We start from the raw sequence: 22,326 nt of genomic DNA, 5'->3' as shown, positions 1-22,326 counted from the left end.
TTAATAAATGCAGAGCTTTAATTAAATGATAACCCTTCAGCTTTCCTTCCTGATTAGTCTGCTAGTATCTGGGATAGGGTTATTGGTTCAAATGGTTCAAGAATTACTATGAATCAGATTCTGGCTTCATGATCTTGAGATGGTATCTTAGTCTGGTTGGTTGAACTTTACTTTGAAAGAGTTTGAATAATGGACCCAAGGTTTAGCTGCTTGGGCTAGTCCAAAGTCAAAGCAAGTGACTTAATAGTGTATTCCAAGTCTTAGTCTTCACTTAGCTTACCCCACCCTCCCAAGAACAGTTTGATCCTGGAAGAATCATATGAGAAAGTGGATGTCTGTAGGTCTGACAGGAAGAGAAGATCTAAGGAGCTGTGCCAAGGGTTGGGCTGGGAGGAGCGCATGGCCGCACCTCTGTGCCTCAGTTTGTGTAATAGGTTTATAATCTTGTGGGGAGAGCTACTGTTTAAAGTATTATCCATCTGTCTGTAATAAACAGTGCTCTGAACCATGGTGGTTTTGGTCTTGGGACAATGACTATAGGTAGAGTGTGGTTTTGAACCAATTCTAAGTGGAAACTGGCATCCCGGGAAGCACCTAGCCACCACAGTTCAAACAGCAGAAATGCCCCTTCCTTAAGTCTTGGAACTCTGTTTCTTAATCACTCAGGAAAAAAAAATGGCATTGATTTCAGCTTAAGGAGCACCATGAGGTGAGTGGTTCCAGGAATCTTCTATCCATGGCGATACAGGAGTTCATGTCTAAGTTTCTCCCATCATAGCTTGGAATACTTCTTAAAGCTTGTATTACTTTCATTTACTGAAACTAAACAAAGCTTAGGCAGGGCCCAGAGGACATTCAAAGCCCATTACAGCTTATTTCCTGTAACCCAGGATTCGCTCATCAAGGTGGTGAGACACAGGGAAGTGTCAAGTTTCCTTCTTAGCTAGGCCCACCATCTGCAAAGTTCTGTCTTTCCTGTTTGTTGAACGAATAAAAAAGTGCAGATAATTCCATGCCTCAGGTTGTATAAACGCTTTGGCTCTTAGTAGAGGGTGCATCTATGTGATGCTTTAATCTCTAAATATCTTGAAGTCACTACAGGACTTTAGGGCCACATTTAATCTTTAGTTTTAATTAAATAACAATCTACACACTGAAAAAGCAGTGTAAGTAGATAAAGACACAAAGAAACATTCTAGCTATGTATGTCTTATAGCATTTTCAATGTGCCTGTTGAGAAGTGTTCGGGCATCTCTTTCCATTTAATTTTGTTCTTTGTAAAGTAGATAGTCTATAAAGACAGATGGTACAAGGTTAATCCACTCCTTAAATAAAAGACACATTTACAACACAGATTTTTTTTCCAAGAAGGAAATTTGTTCTTCTCCCTCCCTCTAAATTGCTCTTTATTAAAACGAGAAGTGTTTGTTCAGTTTTATTTCTCCCGATGCTGCGTGATGAGATTGCCATAGATGATGTATAATCAGTTTTTATGGGTGATGTTCCCACAGCAGGAGCGGTTTGAAAAGGAGCAAGCTACCCTGTGCTAGACAATGCTCCCACTTTCTCCCATTGGACATTCTCTCCTTGTTTCCAACCAGAAGGAATTCATTGTAGGGCCTTTTCCAAGTATTTGAGACACTAGGGAGCTCACAGATCCTTAGTGGAAACTCTTAAAGTTTGGGTTTTGTCAAAAGGAATCATTCCTGTGCTAACATTGTAGGCTTGTTGATCTCTGCCTCTCTCTACTCCCTCTCCCTCGGTCTCCCTCCCTCCCTCCCTCCCTCCTTCCCTCCTTTTCCTTTCTTCTTAAGGCATTTCTTCCTCTTAGGCTAGTCAGTCCAGATTGTCCTTAAAGTTAAAGCAGATATGTCAAAATCTGATTTCTATTTGAGTCATAAAAGAGATAATTCATGCTGAACTTTGGGGTGAGTTCCTGACCTTTCTCAGTGCTATTGCTTCTGTTTAAAAAAAATGACTTGTCTCAAGTCGAAGCCAAACAGCTTTGAATGGTCGATAGAATTTTTAATTGCGAAGATTTCCTCTGACGTGAGTGTTAATGAATGTCAAAGCAATAACATAAAAAGACATTACTTGTTTAATGATTGATGGAAAGAGAAGAAGGAGGAAAAACCAAGGTCCTTTGTCAGATAAATGACTACTGTTCTGTGTTCCTTTACCTGAGAATATCAAGAATGATCTCAAGATATGTAGCTGTGGCCAGGGAGCTAAGGCAGCCAGCCACCCTGTTCCCTGTTATTTAATAACCACAGCAGGAAGGCACATTAGCATCTGTGTACCTGTTTGCTCCCTTCCTGACTTTGACATGACTTTACTTGAGTGGCTTGGCTCTGTGTCCTCGCTGAAAGCTTTCTTCTTTGTGAAAACTTTATTACATGTGTATTTTATGCTTCGTTTATCTCTAGCCTGATTTCTGACACTTTTCCTCCTTGTGAGCCTTTCTCACATTGAGAGAGTTTTACACAGCACTGGGTATATAACATAGGGATACAGGGTGGACATATGCCAATAAGACACTACACAGAAATGCATCTTACTTAAAGTAGTCCTTTAGCATATACAAAATTCTCCCATTTACTAAGGGCAAAAGCAAATCTGCATACTAAATGAGATGGCTGTGCTTGCTTAATTCTACATAAAGAATTAAATTGGGGCTAATTATTTGACACTGAAGGGTGAAGAACCTCTAAAAATTTTTTAGTCAATTAATCATTTATTTACACTTAAAGATTTTTTTTTATTGTGTGTGTATGTGTGTGTGTGAGAGAGAGAGGTTGGGTATGTATGTGTGCTGTGTGTGTGTGTGTGTGTGTGTGTGTGTGTGTGTATGTGAGTGTGTATGCGTGTGTGTACAATACTGAAAGTGGCCCAGTGAGAGCCATGGACACTCTGGAGCTGGAGTTCCAGGTGATTTTGAGCTATTGGTGTTGAGAACTGAACTTGGGTTTTCTAGAAGAACAGCAAGTTATTGTTAACTGCTGAACCACATATCCAGCCCTAATATTTTATAATTGTCAATCCTGAGAACATAACTTCTCAGAAATATGTAGCACATAGAGGCAGAAGTATATCTCAAGCAATTTCAGCAATTGTAGAAAAATCTGTCCTAACCCCAAGTCAAAATTTATGTACTGATTTTTTTTCATAAAATGTATCTGTAAGCTTCAACAACATTAAAAAGAAGTCAGACACTTTTAACACAGTAAAAACAAAGACGTACTATTTTGATAACGCTCTGGGAAACATGCTAGAAAACTTTTGAAAATCTTTTATTTTCTGTAATTAAACAATTCAGTTTTCATAAGAGCAGAACACTTTGTATAGACAGTAAAAGTGCTACAATACATAATCTATAAACGGATAGCACCCGAGCCCAGGTGTTGGAGAGCACCATTCACTCATTCACTCACGTGTGGAGTCGTGGGAGCACCTGCAGGGTGTGCTCAGAGTCGCAGCCTCGGAGCCCTCCTGCAATGCTTCATGATCAAGGGTTGCCATGGACACCTCGGCGACAGTTTGCAGGCTTGGTTTCTAACTTGCTTTTGGTTGCTGTGAATTCCTAACTTTACTAGTGGTACCTTTTTTCATCACTCCACATCTAGGACGGTGGGGATTAAAGTTTCGGGAGCTGGGAATTGTGGAGTGGCTGCTGCAGCTGCCGGAAGGCCATGGCTGACCATACTTGGCTCTACAAGTTCACGTCAGTAGTCAGTGGCATCCAAACCTCAAGGCTGCGGCTACCAGTGAGTTGTCTGAACGGTAGGGTAGTTCAGGGTTGTGGAGCACCTCATATTGGCTGTACAGGGTTGGAAGAATAAACAGTGGCATACTTCAAATGCTTAAAGTGAACGTTACAAGATGCTGGTGTGGGCAAGGAACACCATAGGCCATGGCAAAAGCCCTTCCACTATGAAGGTCACCAGGTGGGTTCTTGCTGTTGCACCGTTCTGGCTCTCTGGTTATTCCCCTTCCATCCTATCTTTTAGAATCAAACATGTTTTGTGATGTCTTCATCTATAGCTGGCCCAGGAAAGGCTGCTAAAGAATATCAGTGTGAGTGTTTATGGAAACCTGGTGTTGGTTTCCATTGGAAGCTGCTAATCGCCTTTGTCCTTAAATGCCGTGCAGTCACTGAGGGTGGAGGGTGAACCCACAAGGATATATCCTACTGACGCATACTCGGTGCAAAGCCATGGTGGCTTCTTCAGACAGCGCGCATCACAGCTGCTCACGGGCCTGCCTTCTCCTTTGCCGAGACCTCCTGGGGTTCCTGATTGCTTTTCCTCACAGCTCTCTGCAGACCTGAGAGCTGGCAGGATGCCCTTGCCCTACCCCGAAGCTTTTCCTGTGTTCTGGCAGAAGAGTCAGTCTACGATATCACTGTGATCAAGAAAGCCATGCCTTCTGAGTCACTGAGCCAGAGGAGAGGACCCCTTGATTGGGGGAGGGTCTCCGAGTGTCTGGCCATCCCAGAGACTACAAAGAAAGACCTGGCTCTAGTTTCCTTTCTCTTTCAGTAAGCACATGCCTCACTTACTGGAACCTGGTTCAGGGAGTACAGCGTTCTGCCTGAACAGAGCGTTGCCAAGTCAGGCCAGAGTGTGAGGGTGGTGTGGTTCCAGTAGACAAACCCAGTACAGCACATGACTGACATGTGACAGAGTACAAGGGTCTGGAAAGGGAAGATCCCAAGTCCTTCCTCCACTCCCCAGTTCCTTGCTGTGGCAGGAGCACTGGTCTCCTGTTCTCTGTGGACAGTGGTTTAGGAAAGCTGGCTTTGCTGTGCCTTTGTTTGGCTTCGGAGGAGGCGGAGTCCAGCTCCGGGAATCTCAGGTGACTGCACTAAATGAGAATCTAGCACTCATTCTGATGGCAAGAGGAAGAGAAGCAATGACTAGCTGGTAAAATAACACCACACTGAAGCACAGCGACAATGTGAGAGTCCCTGCTGGCTGTCTTACATGCAGCCACAATGCTGGTTCCAGGACACCATGGAAATATACCCTGCAAGCCAGAAATTTGTGTAATAAGGTGTGGTGATTTCATTTATGGAAAACTTAGCTTTTCAGTACGTGGATTTTGTTTCAAAAGAGATTTTGTATTTTTTAAATGCATTTTTTTTTCTACAGCAACATGTGTCTCTGGGATACTCCTGATACTACTGTATAACTTCTGAGTAGTGGGTTCAACTCCACCCTTTTCTACATCAAGGTACATTGACATTTGCATATGCTGCCACCAGGTGGTGGCAAATCCCTTGAGTCACCTGTATTTTAACTTTGAAAAAAATCCCATTAAATAAAAAAACACTAAAATATCTCTTTAAGTTATATCTTTAGATGCTCAATATGTAAAGTAAGTCAGCCAAATTACCATAGCAAGAGTGGGAGAGAAGTTTCAAAGCCCAGAACCATTTGAAAATCCCCACAATACTTGTATTTTATCTGGCATTAAGATATGAACTATTTCTTCGAATAAAACCAGAAGACTTAAACAATAGAAAAAGTAATATTCCAGAGCAAGAGGAGGCAATGGGGAGCACTTCCTAGAGCCAGGAGGAGGATGGTGGAGATGCTGTGGAGTGGAATTGTTTCTGCATGGGTGGTAGGAGAGGCAGACAGGCTTGGGAAAATGACTGTGGTAGGCCTTTTCTTCGGGGGCTCTGTGTTGGCGGAGTTATGTCCTGTAGAAGCTTCTGGAAGGAGGGCTCGAGTGGAATGCTGTAGCTGAACCTGTGATTGACGTGGTTTCATCAGATGGTCTGATTCATCTTTGTCTAAATAGTCAACCCAGAGTTGCAGCTGGGTCCTCAGGTACAAGGGTCATGTCTTCCAGAGTGTGGGGTTCCAGGTGGCCTGCTTTTGACCTCTCAGTGCTCTCCTGTGTGGTTAGAAAAGACAGAAGGTAAGAGACACAACATGCACAGACACTTGTTTTACCACTTGTATAGGGTGATTCTCCATGGCACACATGATCAGCGTTAGGAACAATGGCCCCTCCACTGGCTAACTATTACCTGGGAATATCCACACATTCTGTCCCAGAAAATACACACACACACACACACACACACACACACACACACACACACATTCCCCATGTTGGCATGTGTATGTGTATGTGTATGTATGTGTGTATGTGTGTGTATGTGTGTGTGTATGTATGTGTATGTGTGTGTGTATGTATGTGTGTATGTGTGTGTATGTGTGTGTATGTATGTGTGTGTATGTGTGTGTATGTATGTGTATGTGTGTGTATGTGTGTATATGTATGTATGTGTGTGTGTATGTATGTATGCATGTATGTGTGTGTGTGTGTGTGTGTGTGTGCGTGCACATGTGAGAAGCTGTGTGTGTATGGGGCATGGCTGTGTATGAGGACAGAAGCAGACGCTGTGTATCTTGCTCTATCATTCTCTGTCTCACATCTTTTAGCAGGTCTGTTACTGAACCTGGAGATTACTAATTGTTTTGGTCAGACTGACTGCCAGCAGGCCTAGGGATGCTCCTGTCTGTATCCACCAGGGTGGGTTTATAGGTGTGCCCAGTTATGCCTGCTTTTTATGTAGGTATTGGAAGTTTAGGTTCTGATTCCACATGTTTCCACTTCCCACTGAGCTGTTCTCCTATCCATCCATCAATCAAATCATCTTTAAAAAAATCCAAGCAGCGGCAACAGCAACAACAAACAAATACTGCTCCTGACTAACTGTAGTAGTTGAGTACAGAAATCTAATTATCCTCCAGCAGGAAAACAGAGGAAGGGTTCATTGGCAAAGCAAAACAAAAAGCCCACCAATCAACCAAACAAGAGACTCCAAGCAGTGGTTAATGACCAACCAATAAAATAACCAGGTACCTTGAGTCATATAGTTATTGAAAGAAGGGAGGGAAGGGAAAGAGAGAGGGAGATGGAAAGAGAGGAGAATGGAGGGAGGGAGGAAGAGAGAGAGAGAGAGGAGAGAGAGAGAGAGAGAGAGAGAGAGAGAGAGAGAGAGAGAGAGAGAAACCTGCTAGAGCTCGTGATTAAGTACTAATTACTAATTAGTTTCTAGTTGACATGATTGACCAGGAGAAATAGTTTCATCATGAGAAAAACTGATAGGAACACTAGAATGAATATAAACTCTCCTAAGGGCCTGGGCTGAAAATTCTCTATCAAAGGTGGACTACTCCACTTCTCACTTGTTATCTGGGGCCAGCCGGGGTTCACTGACTGGAGAGCCATAGCAACCTCTCATGCACCCAAATGGCAAACCTAATATGTCTGGGGGAATGTCCCTGGAGTCTAGAAAACTTCTGCATATTTAGGGAACTTTCCAGTAAGTCAGAAGACAGGAACACAAGACCAAAATACATAGTGTTTGGTAATGATGACTGCTCTAGGACACAGAAGAACCGCAGTCAGCAAACGTACTAGGAGAGAAAACCTGAGCAATTTTCTCAATGATACCAACCCCCCCCCCNCCGCCAAAAAAAAAAAACAACCTACCAGAGTGAGAACAAACAAGTGATAAAGGAGTCTGTAGAAGGAGCCAGCAGGGGCTATAGCAGGAGACTTTGTGAACTAGAAGAGCAGCCAGGTATGCAAAGACTCCATCCCACCCAGGGGCTAGATGTAGTGTTGTTGGTCTATATGTTCGTTCACACAACAGCAGCAAGGCAGGGATGAACCCACTTAAGGATCTCTGGACAGGAGACCTTGATAGCAACTCTACACTTAGCTCTCCCAATGTAGCTTTTCTCTCTGATTCTGCCCATTCTGTTCATTGGTGTCAGCTGCTTCTTCCCAGAATTGAGATTTCAAATTACACTCATCAGCCACCGATTGGCAAGGAATGGCAGAAGTGACTATTGGTGTGTAGCCTACAGTTGAGGTCTCGGCCAAAACAACTCCACTGTGCTAGGTTTTGGTATCCCATGTAGTCCTCTTTCTCTGAACTGGCATCCCTCATCCTAATATCTGTGATTGAACATTAATAAACAACACTACCCAATATGACCACAGGGTCATGGAAAGAGTTAGAATGCCCCATGTGCTTCTGAGCTCAATATAATTTGATCCAGGTATGTTTCCATTCCCTGGGGTACCTTAAAATACTCTGCAGTGCCTGGATTCAGATCTTCAGCCTCTTATTAGGCCAATATGGTCAGCTATAACACAATAATGGTTTCTATGTAGAGTGAGCTCCACCAGAAGTTACCTTCCCCTTCCCTCTGCTTCCCCCCACTCCTTCTCTCCCCTCCATTTCTTTCCCATCTCCCTCTTATCTTTTGGGGCTCTTAAGGTAGCTATAGTCTTTAAAATTTAGAGGGACCTCCTCTGTGCTGATTTTGCCTTTGATGCTTTAAGGCAGATACTAGGAATCGCCTTCTTTTATTAGAGTGCCTGCACAGAGAGAAAACAAGCAATTAAAATTAGGATCCCCATCAGCTAGAGTAATAGGTTTCAGGGAGAGAGGCCGCAACAACCCCTGATTCCATCACAGTGAGTAGCCACTGAGTAATCGTCTGTGAGTCCAACCTTTTAAGATACAAAGTGCCAAACTTGTGAATGGATGAGTACTTGTGGTCCCATGCAGGGGTCACATTCTGTGCCTCTTCCACATGCATGTTAAAAAAAAAATGAATTTAAAAACTGTGCATCTGTTTAAGCAGACGTGAACACTTGTAGCCTTGCCCAAAGTGTGTAGTGTCCTTTGGCACTGTCATGTGATCAGGCTCTGCAGACTGAGCCACCTCGTTTCCAAGGCAACTCTGTTGTTTAGACAGAGAATCTAATACCTGGCATGAAGCATGCAGAATAGACATCTGCACCCAGATCACAACAAAGCCGTCCTGCAGCAGGTCAGCATACGCACAACACCGACAAAAGCTGTTCTGAAACTTTGGGATGTTTGTGGCTTGAAGCAAACCCCTCTTCTAATGATGGGAGCTGTAATGGTAACTCAAACAGCTTCGTTAACTTCTCACTTTGAGAAGCCTTGGCTTAGGCTAGACGGGAACCCGATTTCCCAGCTTTTACTGCAGTCCGGACCAGACAGTCACCCACTTCCTTCACATAGGAACTGATCTCTCTGGACTAGCACGTTGAAGTATTTCTAAGACAGGCTGAAGAAGTTAAGAAATCTGAGCATTTTGCAAGGAACTCAGAGGAAGGTAGGTGTAGGCCACATTTTAGGGTAATTTATATTTACTGTTTTAAATTAATAACTACTCTAACCTTTTACAATTTGTAATGCTAAAATTAGTCATGAGGTATGTCTGAGTCTTCCAGGAACTCAGTTAGCCCTTAATGCATTGGTAGTTTGGGTCTTTAGGTGAGAGCAATGGGGAACGCAAGATTTACTCAAGTGGGAAAATGAAGGGCAAAGTGATTTATGGACTTTTAAAAATATTTATTTTTAGTTCTGAATGAGTGTGTGTATGTGTTTCTAAGGGCGTGTGTGTGTGTGTGTGTGTGTGTGTGTGTGTGTGTGTGTGTATGTGTGTTTGGATCCCCAAAGCTGCAGTTACAGGCCATTGTGAGCTGCCCAAGGTGAGCGTTGAAATCCAAACTTGGGTCCTTCTGAGGAGCAGCAAGTGCTCTTAACTGCCAAGCCATCCTTCAATCCCCTTATTGACTATCGTTTGAATAATGAACGTTTTCCATAAGGAGAATGGTGTGGTGCTACTATTTGAATAATTTGACATTAATTTCACCCAGAGGACTGAGGTCCTGGGTACGAGTGACGGGCGGGTTCCCTTGAGTATATGGCATTCAGGCAAGAATCGTTCCCAGATCACCAAAGTGGCAGGTATAAAGTCACAGGAGAAAAAATGTGCTGGAAACAGGAGAAAAACGCCCTAAATATGCAAGTGGGCTGTGGAGGCCATGCAGTGTTTATTTGACTCTCTTTTCCAAATGGTGAATTGTCCAAAAAGAAGGATGAAAACCATTATATCTGGGTATACTTGGTCCATGCTCCTAAGAAGCTCAGTGAGACAGTGAAAATGAATTTTTGCCTAACCAGAAACTTGGAGAATGATTTTTAGACATCAGAAAAAAAGTATATAAAACTGTCATGTTTGTTTCCTTAGGTGAGTTTGTTTGTTGAATCACTTGACAGTTTTTAAAGACAGATCTCCACAGTATCTGAGACACATCAGTTAAAAACAGAATCTTTGTGTGGGCTGGGGAGATGGCCCAGGGTAAAGGGCTTACCATGCAAGCATAGGGACCTGTGTGTGGATCCCCAGGGCCCACATAAAATACCAGATGTGGTAGCAGGCCTCCATAACCCTAGCTCTTGGGAAACAGACAGGAAGATCCTGAGGACTTGCTGGCCAGCTGGTCTACCCCAAATAGCAAGCAAGCTCCAGTCCAGTAAGAGACTCTGCATATGTCAATAAGGCAGAGAGAGAGAGAGAGAGAGAGAGAGAGAGAGAGAGAGAGAGAGAGAGAAAGATTGAACTAACAAAAGAAAGGAAGGAAGGCAGGGAGGGAGGGAGGGAGGGAGGGAGAGGGGAACAGGATAGAAGAGGGTACTCATGATCAATTTCTGGCTCACTAGAAAGCACATTTACATTTGTGTGCACACACGCGCACACTCACAACTCACAGACATATACATCTGTGTTTGTGGCTGTCACTGGTTGTCTCTTCTCAGAGCCACATCCCAACACTGATCAGTTCAGACTTCCTTTGTAATGTGTCTTATGAGAGCGTATCCATGGTCAATTTAACTTTCCCTACGTACTTTCTAAAGTTGACTTAAAATTACGAGTTGATCCAGTACGTATTTGCCAGTGGGAGATTATATCCATGGAGCCAAGTTATAAGTCTATGCTATTACATGATGCCAGTTTTCAAGATGGTTCCATCTTTCAACATACAGATCACCCTTTGATTGGCAGGTCATTGTCTTTTTCTCCAAGTCAGCCAATGTTTTTGTTTTTCCTAAAAATATCATAAGCCTGTCTCATAATCTACAGGAACTTTATTTACATGAGAACACAGAAAATGTTCTCTTGTTTTTAAATTTATTTTTATTTTTTTTTAAAGGAATACTTTAGGAGGAAAGGACTTCTCTCTCCACACACTCCCTCAAACCCTATTGTCCGGAATGCCGTCGGGGTTGGCAGATTTAGTTAGCCACGTGACTTTTTACAATGGATGTGGAATAGTTAATACAGCTCTTAGAATCTTCCTTAGAAGGAGCATCTCCAGAGTGGACTTGCCAGGCTACTCTGAATTATGCTTCATGATTCCAACAGATTTTTAAAAATCTATCTTGGTAGTAAGTTCTATTTCCCATACGTGAGCTCCGAGGAAATAACTAGTTGGGTCTAAGTTGCTTGTTCAGGCTCTGATGTAAAGGCAGAATTCCTCCTTCCTTCCTTCCTTCCTTCCTTCCTTCCTTCCTTCCTTCCTTCCTTCCTTCCTTCCTTCCTTCCTAAGTTGAACTCTTTTCCTACCCATCCCTGGAACTACAAATCTCATCAGGAATCCCGTGTCTTCCCACCCCACGATGGCCACTTGGCTCATGTCTCTTCCCTCGGGGGTGCGCATGCCTAGTAAGAGCCGAGTCGGCTTCTAGGGTAGCCCCAGTCGCAGTTTGTTGAAAGTACTTGCTGAAGCAGAAAGGGCCCTTTTTTGTTTTGAAAGCATGTTAATGTGATAATGAAATGCACAAAGCAAAGAGGTTCATCCATATAAATGGGTCATTTAAATAATGAGCAAGGAGGAAGGATGTGGTTTGATGTCAGTACTGATTAATTAGGACATAAAAATAAATAACCAGCCCCACACTGGCCTCCTCCCTTGAAGCAGACTCTATTAGTGGGCAATGAAGTTAATGCAATTGACAATATAATTACAGGTTAGTGAGCAGACCCCAATCCATGAAGAGGCTCTTGCCTCTCTTTACAGCTTTAATCAGCTAGATAGCCTAGCGCTATTACCATTCTCATCTTTACCTTGCTAATCATGTGGCCCTTTTAAGAGAAGACTAGTGTTTGCAACTGGCCTCTTAGAATGCACTGGCTCTAGTTCAACGCTATCATTCTCGATGGTCAGTCTAACCGGCATTCACTACAAGCCTAGCCTATGACACTAACGGTTCACACTCATGCTAGTGACGGTATTAGACCTGCAGAGAAAGCTGATGGTGTCATCAGCTACCTTCTCTGGAAGCTTTTGATCTCTCATAGAAAAATGTTCACCAAGTGTCTAAGGCCTGACATTAGTGGCCTGAAGGAGTTAACCTTGAGGCAACTTCAAAGAATCTTTTTTTAAAACATAATCACAATAGAGGCTAACACAAAAGTAGCTGAAAGTTAATAAACAACTCAGTATCAAATAAGAAAGGAACACCTAACCAGAGATCCACAGCATTGATAGAGGAGGATAGAGGTCGCTAAGACTATTGGAAGGGCAAGTGGAATAACACACACACACACACACACACACACACACACACACACACACACACGATTAAACCATCTTGCATTGACAGAGGTAATTCCACCATCACATAATATTTCCAGTAAGCATGAATGAATTTGGTCGACATTTTCCCCCTACTATTAAAGCATGGTCCTACAGCTGTTTGTGGCTGAGAAGGTTAGCTTTATGTTAGTTGGGGGGGTGGGGGATGGGGTATCCCCAAGGAACCAAATTCATCCCGTTAGAATTTCTTCAATGTCATTTTTCAAAGACCTGCTTTTAATCTTTACCCTTTCAATGTGAAAATAACTCGTTAGGGTTATGAAATTTAAGAAGAAACCAAAATGGAATAATGTTTTTGAAGCTACAGAAGAAAAATACCACTCTTCATATTTTAGCAGTAGTTAGGGGCTGCAGGTCCTCTTTTTAAGATTTATGTTTCCTTTATTTTTTTCTGCATAATCCCCAGGTATCCAGCACAAAGTAAATTATCAAAAAAAATTTTTTTTGTGTGTGTATGTGTATAACTAAAATTTGTCCCTTCTTTTTCCTCTCCTCCTCTCCACTCTGTCTCTGAATCAGAATTTTCTGGTTTTTTTCCCCCCCTCTGTACAATGGTTCTTTTGTATTCTCTGAATCCAGCACTCAGGCAAGTCCTAATGTCTTACTGTTTTATGTCACCACTGAGGTAGTAGTGACATGCTGGCTGCTGATGAATAAATATATTTATCTGGCTGCTAAACCTGCTTACACATTTGAATCATAATGAGCAGATGTTAACAATTACTCTAAATGTCTTGGATATTTTGTAAAACTTTTATCAGACTTAGGGTGGTTTATTGATTTAGTCAGAAGCATGCCCTGGACACAAAACATATTGTCATTTGGGATTCCACATGGGTGGAATGCACATCCATCAACATTTTAAAATCAGACACTAGTGCCTTGCTTCTAGAACCTTCTGAACAATAAGTCTCTTTATGTTCTTCCCCTTTCCACACACAAGTAGGTCAACATTTCTTGTTCATAGAGCAACAAGTATATCAGCTGCTAAATTTTCTATGGCCTAATCTTTTGCTATACAAAAAGTAGAAAAAAAAAATGTATATGTGATTTTGACATCAGGCCTCTGCATTGTGGGTAAATAATGTAACCCACCACAGTAGAAATCACTTACGCTTGTTTTTATAACAAACGAACAAAAATCGATATTGCCATTTTTCTAAATACAGACATGGGTACATACACACACTCACACACACACATTCTTTTTATGGGGAGGGGGTAACTTCAAGCCATTTTAGTTGAATTGATAGAGAAAGTCACTTTGAATTCAAATATAAAATAAGGCCATTCATCATGTTAACAATTTAATTACTAGGGTATATATTTTTCTAGCCAGAAAAAAAAAAAGTCCTCCCTTATTTGTTGTGTGTCTTACTGCAGAGTGGTTGCCAGAGGACAAGGCGATTTTCTCGGGCAGGCCTTGTGGTAAGAAATGAAGAGATAGGGAGCAGATAAGCCGGTGGCCTTAGGCCTGCTTTCCTTCCAGACCCTTCCAGGGTTGTTTGCTGGAGGCTGCACCTGTAAGAGTCCCTGTCATCTTTGTGGCAACAGAGGAATGGTGACCGACAATGGGGCTGAAGCTGGCAAAGAGCTAAAGCATAGAATGAAAGGGAACCGTGCTATGCCTGCCTTCCCAGGGCTGGGATGAGGCACTGTCTCAGCGCTTGGAGGCAGCCATGGGTCTATGGATTGTTCAGGGCTCCTGGAGGAGGCAAAGCAACCAAGGCACCTTGCTGTGTGGGCGCTGGCCTTTCTGTGATTGCAGGTTAAGGATCATTTCAGAATGGAAACACGAGACCAGGAAAAGGGAGTTGGTAACAGGGAAGAGTGAAACCTGCTTCCTGGCTCTGCCTAGAGTGGATATCTGCTGTGGGTCTCCCTTCTTGTTTCTTATTTGCATGGCCCGATCACAGCAAATGCCCCCCCCACCCCCGAACAGTCAAGTAGCAACCACCATTTGCCTTCGGAGAGTATAGAGCATGGATTGAACGGTAAATTTTCTTAATTGTACTGCTCAACATACGATGGTGATTGGCTGTCGTGCTTGGGTTTCGTTGCTTACAGGGAGTCTAGTTAGCCCCGGAAGGGCTTCTGCCAGCTGAGAGTGTGTTGCCTTCTTCCAGGCTGGGTACTGGAAAGGAAGATGATCTGTGCTTAGTGGGACCCCATAGGAAAGAAAAAAATTTGAGTTTCTGAATAAAGGTCTGAGAGTGACACATATAACAGGGCTCAGGTGATGTGTAGATGGAAATCTTTGCCGGTCACACTGGGTTTGTTATTAACCTCAGATCGTGCAATATATTCCCTCTGATCCTACCCAACAAAGAGCTGGAGATCATTCTCCATTTAGACAAAGGCATGAGGGGGGGGGTCCTTAGCATATTGCATTGAAAGTGTTTCTGAAATCACTGCCTACGGCGCAGACAGGATCGAGTTTTCTTATGGGATCCTTGATAACTTTACAAAGGCATCTGATTTTCATAGCGAATGCATGTTTTCATAAATGGAAACAAATAAAACAGTAGGCAAGGCCTTTCTCAAATGCTCGCCAAGTGCATTAAACACACAAAAGTACATTCACAGCGAAAGTTGGTTGAAAACAGCTGTTTTAAAGGATTTGGGGGTGAATGCAGTTAATGGCATCATCATTATGAGGCCTGAAGCGAACGTGTTACTGATTACACCCCATTAAGACATTGGAATGTGACCCCCCCCTTCCAAGGAAACGCCACAGCAGAGGCATATGAACAAGAAATACCAATCAACCCCAAACACTCAGTTAAGACTTGGTCATACGCTGTGATTCTATCTCTAAAGATAAAACTCTGGGGGAAACTGAGAGAACATCTTACCTTAGCTAATCAGCATTTTTTTTTTCAAAAAACAATATTGTTTGAGTGGAGGTTTCCTTGGCTTCTTTCACCTTTCCCCTCCATTGGTCCTGTCTCTTTCAGCCTTGGGCTATGCTGAAGGCATACCAGAAACCACATGTGAAGGAAGTTTAGGACAGCTACTTGCTAGAACATGCAAAGCCAGTTGACCGGGTTGTTTGAATATAATGCTTATGCAGTTCTAGGTCAGCGCCTTCAATGATGTGTTGGGGTTAGAGGCCAGCAATGTCTTTTTTTGGTGGGATGCAAGGCTGTGTTGGGATCTGTCCCAGCATGGGAGGTTTCATAAGAACCAGGGGATGAATGCCATGAGAAAAGCATGGCTGGGTCCTGCCACATGTCCATCTGCCTGAGCTTCCTGCTCACTACAGCACTGCAGGGCTTTACATAGGCTGCACCATGGCCCAGGCACCTCCTGAGGGCTCCTGGAGTGTAATGTGGGAAGGAATGGAAAGCTTGATACTTGGTAAAGAAAAGAAAAATAAAGAGCTTTTTAAACTTCTTCCACACGTCTGAAGGGAAGGGTCAGATTTCTCCTGGTGATGAAAGAGTCACTTCCAGGCACAGCCTCCAGTCACGCCATGAAGGCCACATTCTGGGTCATGATGAGAAGACGAACTTCCCCTCCTCCATTTCCAGAAGTCACTGAGGTGGCTACAATGCTGATATTTCTAGCAACAAAAGTGTCCTAGACCCACACAAATCTGTGGTAACACAAACATAAGAAATGGTAAATGAAAAAATTATATGATATGATTTATTACTATTACAATTGCTGTTACTGTTGTGAAAGAGTCTTACTGCTTAGCTCAAACTGGCCCCCAAATTGAGATGTTTCTGCATTAGCCTCTCCAAGTGCTGGAATCACAGACACATGCAAGCAGTCCCAGAAGCAGTGGGACTTTCCCTCAACCACTATAATGTGTAGTTCTGTTTTTAAGAAGTGACAACAAGGCCCATTATACATAACTTCTGTGAATAGAACATAATGTGACATGCATCTCTGCACTGGCCAATGCACATACATACATGTATCTTGGAATGCCCACATATGTTTTAAGGAAACGGATGTCAACATTCGCGTCACAGGCACCCCTGGGCGACCTAGGTCTTGTGTGAGAGTTCAGATGATGAAATAGGCTTGATTATTTGTTAAGGGATGGGAATGATCCAGGTGGGGCTGGGAAGATCCTTCTCTACCATGCTAAAACTTGGAGACCCTTAAGATTAAGCTAAGGCAAAAATAGACTTTTGGGGCTAAGGGACATTCCTGTCCAGAGTGGGCAGGGATCCTTGTCTAAACAAGCAGGATTCCCTCGACCCAGAAGGAGGCGAGTTAAATGTGACCTTGAGAATGAAATGGAGTTCGTATGCCATGCTAAAATGTCTAGGAGCATTGGGTGTCAGAACATGAGGATCGGGACGTTAGTTTTCCTTCAGCTTAGCTCTGAGTATAAAAGGCAGTGCTGGTGTGTGGGGTCCCAATGGGCTGGGCATGGAACCTGGCACCAGCGATTGGCCTGTGCACCTGAAGGAACTGTGCATAACTGGGCCATGCTACACAAAGCGCCTTTTGTACAAGCTGACAGTGCAGCTAGTGGAGCTGCTGATAAGCTTATTGCACCCAAACTTTGATGTCACAGATAAATCTATTATTGATAATGCTGCGACCATGAGTCTTGGGAAATGTTTTTGATAACATGACACAAATATTAGTATTACCAACTATCAGTAAAATTTATTTGCCAGAAAGAAAAGACATTTGAGTTTGAACAAAGGCACTGGTGATCGGAGGCAGCTTTGAGGCCAGTGTCTATGTAACCGTGTCTCTGTTTCCTTTTCCATGAACTGTGGGCAAGGTGAATGGTTTTAAGGGACTACCATGTAAGTGCACTCAAAAGGGATGTGATGACTTACTAGTAAAAGTGGGCTATTGTCCTTCAACAAAGAGATTCCAACAAAACTATACCCTGAGGTTCTGGAGATGAGAACTGTTCTTAGATTCCTCCTTGACAGATGACAGTGAGGTGGATACTGTCTTGTTGTCACATGGCTTTTTAACATTTTTATTATTACCAGTGTGATTGACTTTCTTCCTTCATGAGAACTATTTTCTATTATTATAGCTATAATCTTTAAGAAATATTCATATGCATTTTCTTTCCTCACCCTGCCTTCCCTTTCCTTGTCTGTTCTACATATCTATGTTCTAAATGAAATTTACATTATCAGCGTGACATAAAGAGACAATAAAGCCCTTGATCCTGAGAAGCACATGGGTCACTTGGTTTAAATTCTGGAGGTGATTGAAGGAGGCATACACGACGTCATATGCGATGTCATAAGACTTTCCACCTGTGGGACACACTTCTCATTCAGAAATCAAAATGCGATCCTCAAGGTGTGTGCTCACTATGCCAGGGGTTGCAGACGATGGTTCACGGAGGCACTGGAAATTATTGAAAGCCATTACTGCTGCTTTGATGTCACCTTTTATTGCCAGTGACCAGGTGCCCTATCATACTCCACATCTATACCCAGTTAGGATAAGCTCTGTGGTCTTGTTTAGGACACAAGGCTGGGAATGACCACCATCTTCCTGTCTGTATTTGAGAAGAAGGGATTTTATAATTCACAGAATTAGATGACTAAATTATTCCCATTTTGTCTGAAAATGTGTACCTTTGAACTTTCCACACAAAGGGTTCAAAGAGTGTTACACAAAGTGTCTGCTTTATCAGACAACAAGAACAAGATGACCTTACTTCTGTCAAGTTGCCCTTTCCAGCTCACATTAGGTTATGACAGCTATAGCTTATAACCAACCTGCGTATTTTGCTGGGTTTTATGAAGGAAAATAATGGAAATTTTTAAGTAGTGCGTTAAAGAGCCTGGGCCGCCTTCTACACCATGAGATTCGGCGTATGCCTTGTCTGAGACTCACCTGAAGACCCTATAAAGCGCAGGCTCTCAGTCAGCAGTTTGAAAGTGGGAGCTGACAGGTCTCCATTTCTAGTGGGTTCCCAGTCCGTGCTGATACTTTTCCTTGCAGACAGTTGAGTAGTCAGAGCCTTCCTCATTACAACTTCCTGTGCAGGACTGGGTTCAGGACCACTAAAATGAGATGGCTCAAATATCAAAGGTTCATCATTATGACCTGTTAGAGGAAGAGGCAAAGCACGAAAGCCAGGAAGAAGTTTGTCATCCTCCCTCCTAAACAGCTCTCCCATGCACAGTTCTCCCATGCACAGTTCTCCCATGCACAGCTCTCCCATGCACAGCTCTCCCATGCATAGCTCTCCCATGCACAGCTCTCCCATGCACAGCTCTCCCATGCACAGCTCTCCCATGCACAACTCTCCCATGCACAGCTCTCCCATGCACAGCTCTCCCATGCACCGCTCTCCCATGCACCGCTTTTGCTGCCACTCAGCTGTTTTATTCAGGACTTGCACATCTCTCGTTGGGCTATGGAAGCCTCCCTTGGGAAACAGTTGGCATCCGTTCTTGCCATCAGTCTTCTCCATTGCCATAAACCCATTCTGGTGCAAACAACATCTCACCATGTGGCATTCACTGTTAATGACACTAGAGGATTTAAAATAGGATGGAGAAGCCAGAGAGTGAGGTGGGGGGGGGGTGCAGAGCACCTCCATTTTCAATAGGAAATACTGCAACTTTTGAGTCACGTACCTTGGGATCTCACCTCTGCTGTAGCTGTTTGTCTCAACCCTTTGCAACCCTAGCCTACGCACCCTCCATCTTGGCTGTCTCCTTACACAAATATAACGTGTTTGCTTTTCTGCTTCCACGGAATTCCATGTCTAGATCTAATTCTTTGCCAGGTTTAACAAGACAAGGTTTTAGAATTTTTAAACGTGATTGTTTACAAGGAAGTGTTGGGGTCTTAAATTGTGTGTGTGTGTGTGTGTGTGTGTGTGTGTGTGTGTGTGCACGTGCATGCAAGTGTATTCATTCTCTGTGTTTGTTTAACACCTGGCACTGTTTCTCACAGAATGAGCACACCATAAATATTTACTTAATGGATATGGTGAGGTACCTGGTGTAACTACAGTCACTGTTGGATTAGTATATCAGGTAGTAAATAGTCGGGAATGTAAAAGAAAGCAATGTAATTCACCATATATATTTGCTTCCATTTCACAAAAATTGTCCAACACACTTTTTGCATGGTTAGAGACATGCATGGAAATTATGAACATTGTAGGAGAGTTGATTTATCTGATCTTGACCAACGACCTGTTAAAAATAACAGCAAGCCATGCCTTGGACTCTGGGTTCTAAGCCCCGCCTTGTGGAATGTTCCAGAGATTTTCCATTTCCTTTCTGGCTTCTGTGTCTCACTCACAAGAGTTAGCATGTAGGTGACTCCTGGTTGATAATGAGAGTTGTCACACAGGTCTTCTCTTCTGCCTCTGTTGTGTAGTTTCTGTCTGTAGGACAACGTTACAACCAAGATCACTGTGGATGAATTTTGAGAGGTGGTGCTTTTAAAACTCTTAACCCTGCGCCACAATGATGAAACACTAGTATTGCTTTCGTCTTTGTGGGAGCAACACCACGTCAGAAATCAAAGGAAGAAGCTTGTTCTGTGGCAATATTATCATGCACTATGTTTTGTTTAAGAAGAGAAACTAAGTAGCAACCTTATTGTTTATTAACATGTAGGCGAATATTTGACGAGACTTCAAAACATTTAAACAAGCAGACATCAACTAATTAAACCATTAGCCACTCCCTTGGTTTATTTTAGAATGAAGCAAAAATGTATGTCTAGAGTTCTATTTTCACATCTGCAGACATAAACCTATATGCACTGCATTGAAACTGTGACTAGACCCTGAAGAACAAGTCATCAGATTCTAAATACAAGGGAGACCCAAAGGAAGATTGTAATGTGTAGTCAGGGGTAGCAATGTGGGTCTAACTGGCTGAAGTCCTTGTTAGGGTGATGATTAAAATCTGCTACCATTTTTTGGATAGAATGCTTAGAAATAGAATTTGTAGGCCATGCCAACAGCACACAGAACTGGTCACTTCATCTAACTATCTCAACACTCTAGAAATAATTGGACCATTCCCAGTATCTGGCTTGTCTCTTCAAGGTCAGATAAACCCTAAAGTTGGGGATAAGGCAGGGAGGCTGACCAGAGGAGAGCAAGTTTGTCATGTACCAGGAGCCTGCTACTCTCTCTGGGTAGAGCTGGCCCACACTGGCCCAAAAGCTGCTTAATTCAACTGCTCTGCTCTACCTTTTTCTTAGGTTGTCTGGATTCTAGCCCTGTTATCAGACAAAGCAACAGAGGATTGCTGAGAACGATCTCATGGTTGCATGGGCGAGTGTGCTGAATGAAGCCGAGCTCTGTGACCACGCTCAGTAGCTCTCACATGCATCTGAGATTCCACTAAAGCTTTAATTTTCTCTGTTGACTTTTTTTGTTAGAATTCCTAAAATAAATTGGGAAGCCACTAAGTTTTTATTGAGTCCATTTGGCACCCTGTGGTTTAAGTTTTACATTTAAGTGCTAAAAATAAACATGATCCCAGCTAAAGGCATTTGGGATTAGAACCTGATTCAGAGGGGCCGGACTTCTCCAATTATGCAAAATGACAAAACCATTAGAGAAGATTTAAAACAAACAAACAAACAAACAAACAAACCCAATGAAGACCTGACATAGAATTCTTATGGTGGTCCAGGGGTGTCAGAGGCTTAAGGCTAAATATAGTTCTTAATGAGAAAATAGAAATAATGGAGCAATTGTTTCTAAATCAATACATACTCTGGTGAGAGCCACAGACAATGAACTCTCCATAGGATCCGGGCTATCGTCTGCACATTACATGTTTCCAGAGACTTTTATTTTGCCTCAGTGACTCTGGGAGACGCTTTCAGTGTAGCACCTCTGATAGTTCCCCCATAAGAGGAATCAAATTGGTTCACTTTCAACTCAAGTGCAATTAAGAGTTCCTCAGGGTTAGGGAACACAATCCTGAGACTTGCATGATTAATGGAGTGGATTTGAATTTTGCTGGGGCAGATGGGAAAGGGCATCTCTCTGGGAGAAACCCTGGTTGGGAGTCAAGAAGAATGTTTTTGTGGAATGAGTTCCCTCGCTGCAGCCTTGTTTAGGGGTTGGAGCAGAGTTCACATCTGGGACCCCTTGGAGAATTCAGTACTGCGAGAACAGGGAACCAGGAGGAAGCAGAAGTAATATATTTTGAAAGGCTTAATCTGATCTCTTGCCTGTCTTCAAAGGAAGCGTCATTTGTAAAAGACATGCATGCTCCTGAAGAGAGGGCCCCTATTAGGCAATGCAGAAATAATAAAAGACTGTCTGTCCCCAGCCTCTGGAACAGGGAGCAAAGGAGGTTAAGGGACTGGCTCATGCTCAGTTGGGAGAGACTGCCAGAGCTGCTCAAAGCACCCTGTCTGTGGGTTCGTTCCTGAACCCTCTGTGCAGTGGAGCACAGTCCCTTCCCTTTGTTTCTGCTATAAATTAAGATATGTCTGACAAGGGGCTTCCACATGGAACAGCGAAGTTAGAACTCAACCGAGCAGAGTGGACTCTCGTCCCCCCTGTCGTTTCTCTTGCCTCTCGGAAGTTTCCATCTTTTTTTAAAGTTAGGAACAGTCTCTTCACAGGTCTTGTTCTCAAGGAGGGTTACACATTTAAGCTGCCCATCAGCTTCTAGAGTTCACAACCAACGGAGCTACTTCTAAGGAGCAGGGAAGAAGGAAATCTTAACCTTGATGGAGATCTCACTGCCTGCCCATCCTTTCTCTAATGCTGTGCTGCCTGTTATTGTGGTTTCAAAAGACTTCTCATTTTTTGAATGAAAAGTGGGCAACTGGACCCTAGAACTCCTCTCTCTCTCTCTCTCTCTCTCTCTCTCTCTC

At 43.1% G+C, this 22,326-nt stretch overlaps 1 protein-coding gene across 9 annotated transcripts in view; it reads left to right on the top strand.

The window, feature by feature from the left end:
- Positions 1–22,326, top strand: part of Mecom (MDS1 and EVI1 complex locus) — a 551,859-nt gene that overhangs the window by 342,281 nt on the left and 187,252 nt on the right. The window lies entirely within an intron of this gene.

The sequence above is a fragment of the Mus pahari genome, chromosome 4 (assembly GCF_900095145.1).
Source record: "Mus pahari chromosome 4, PAHARI_EIJ_v1.1, whole genome shotgun sequence".
Lineage (NCBI taxonomy): Eukaryota > Metazoa > Chordata > Mammalia > Rodentia > Muridae > Mus > Mus pahari.
The sequence above is the reverse complement of the archived record's forward strand: the minus strand, read 5'-3'. Positions and strand labels throughout refer to the sequence as shown.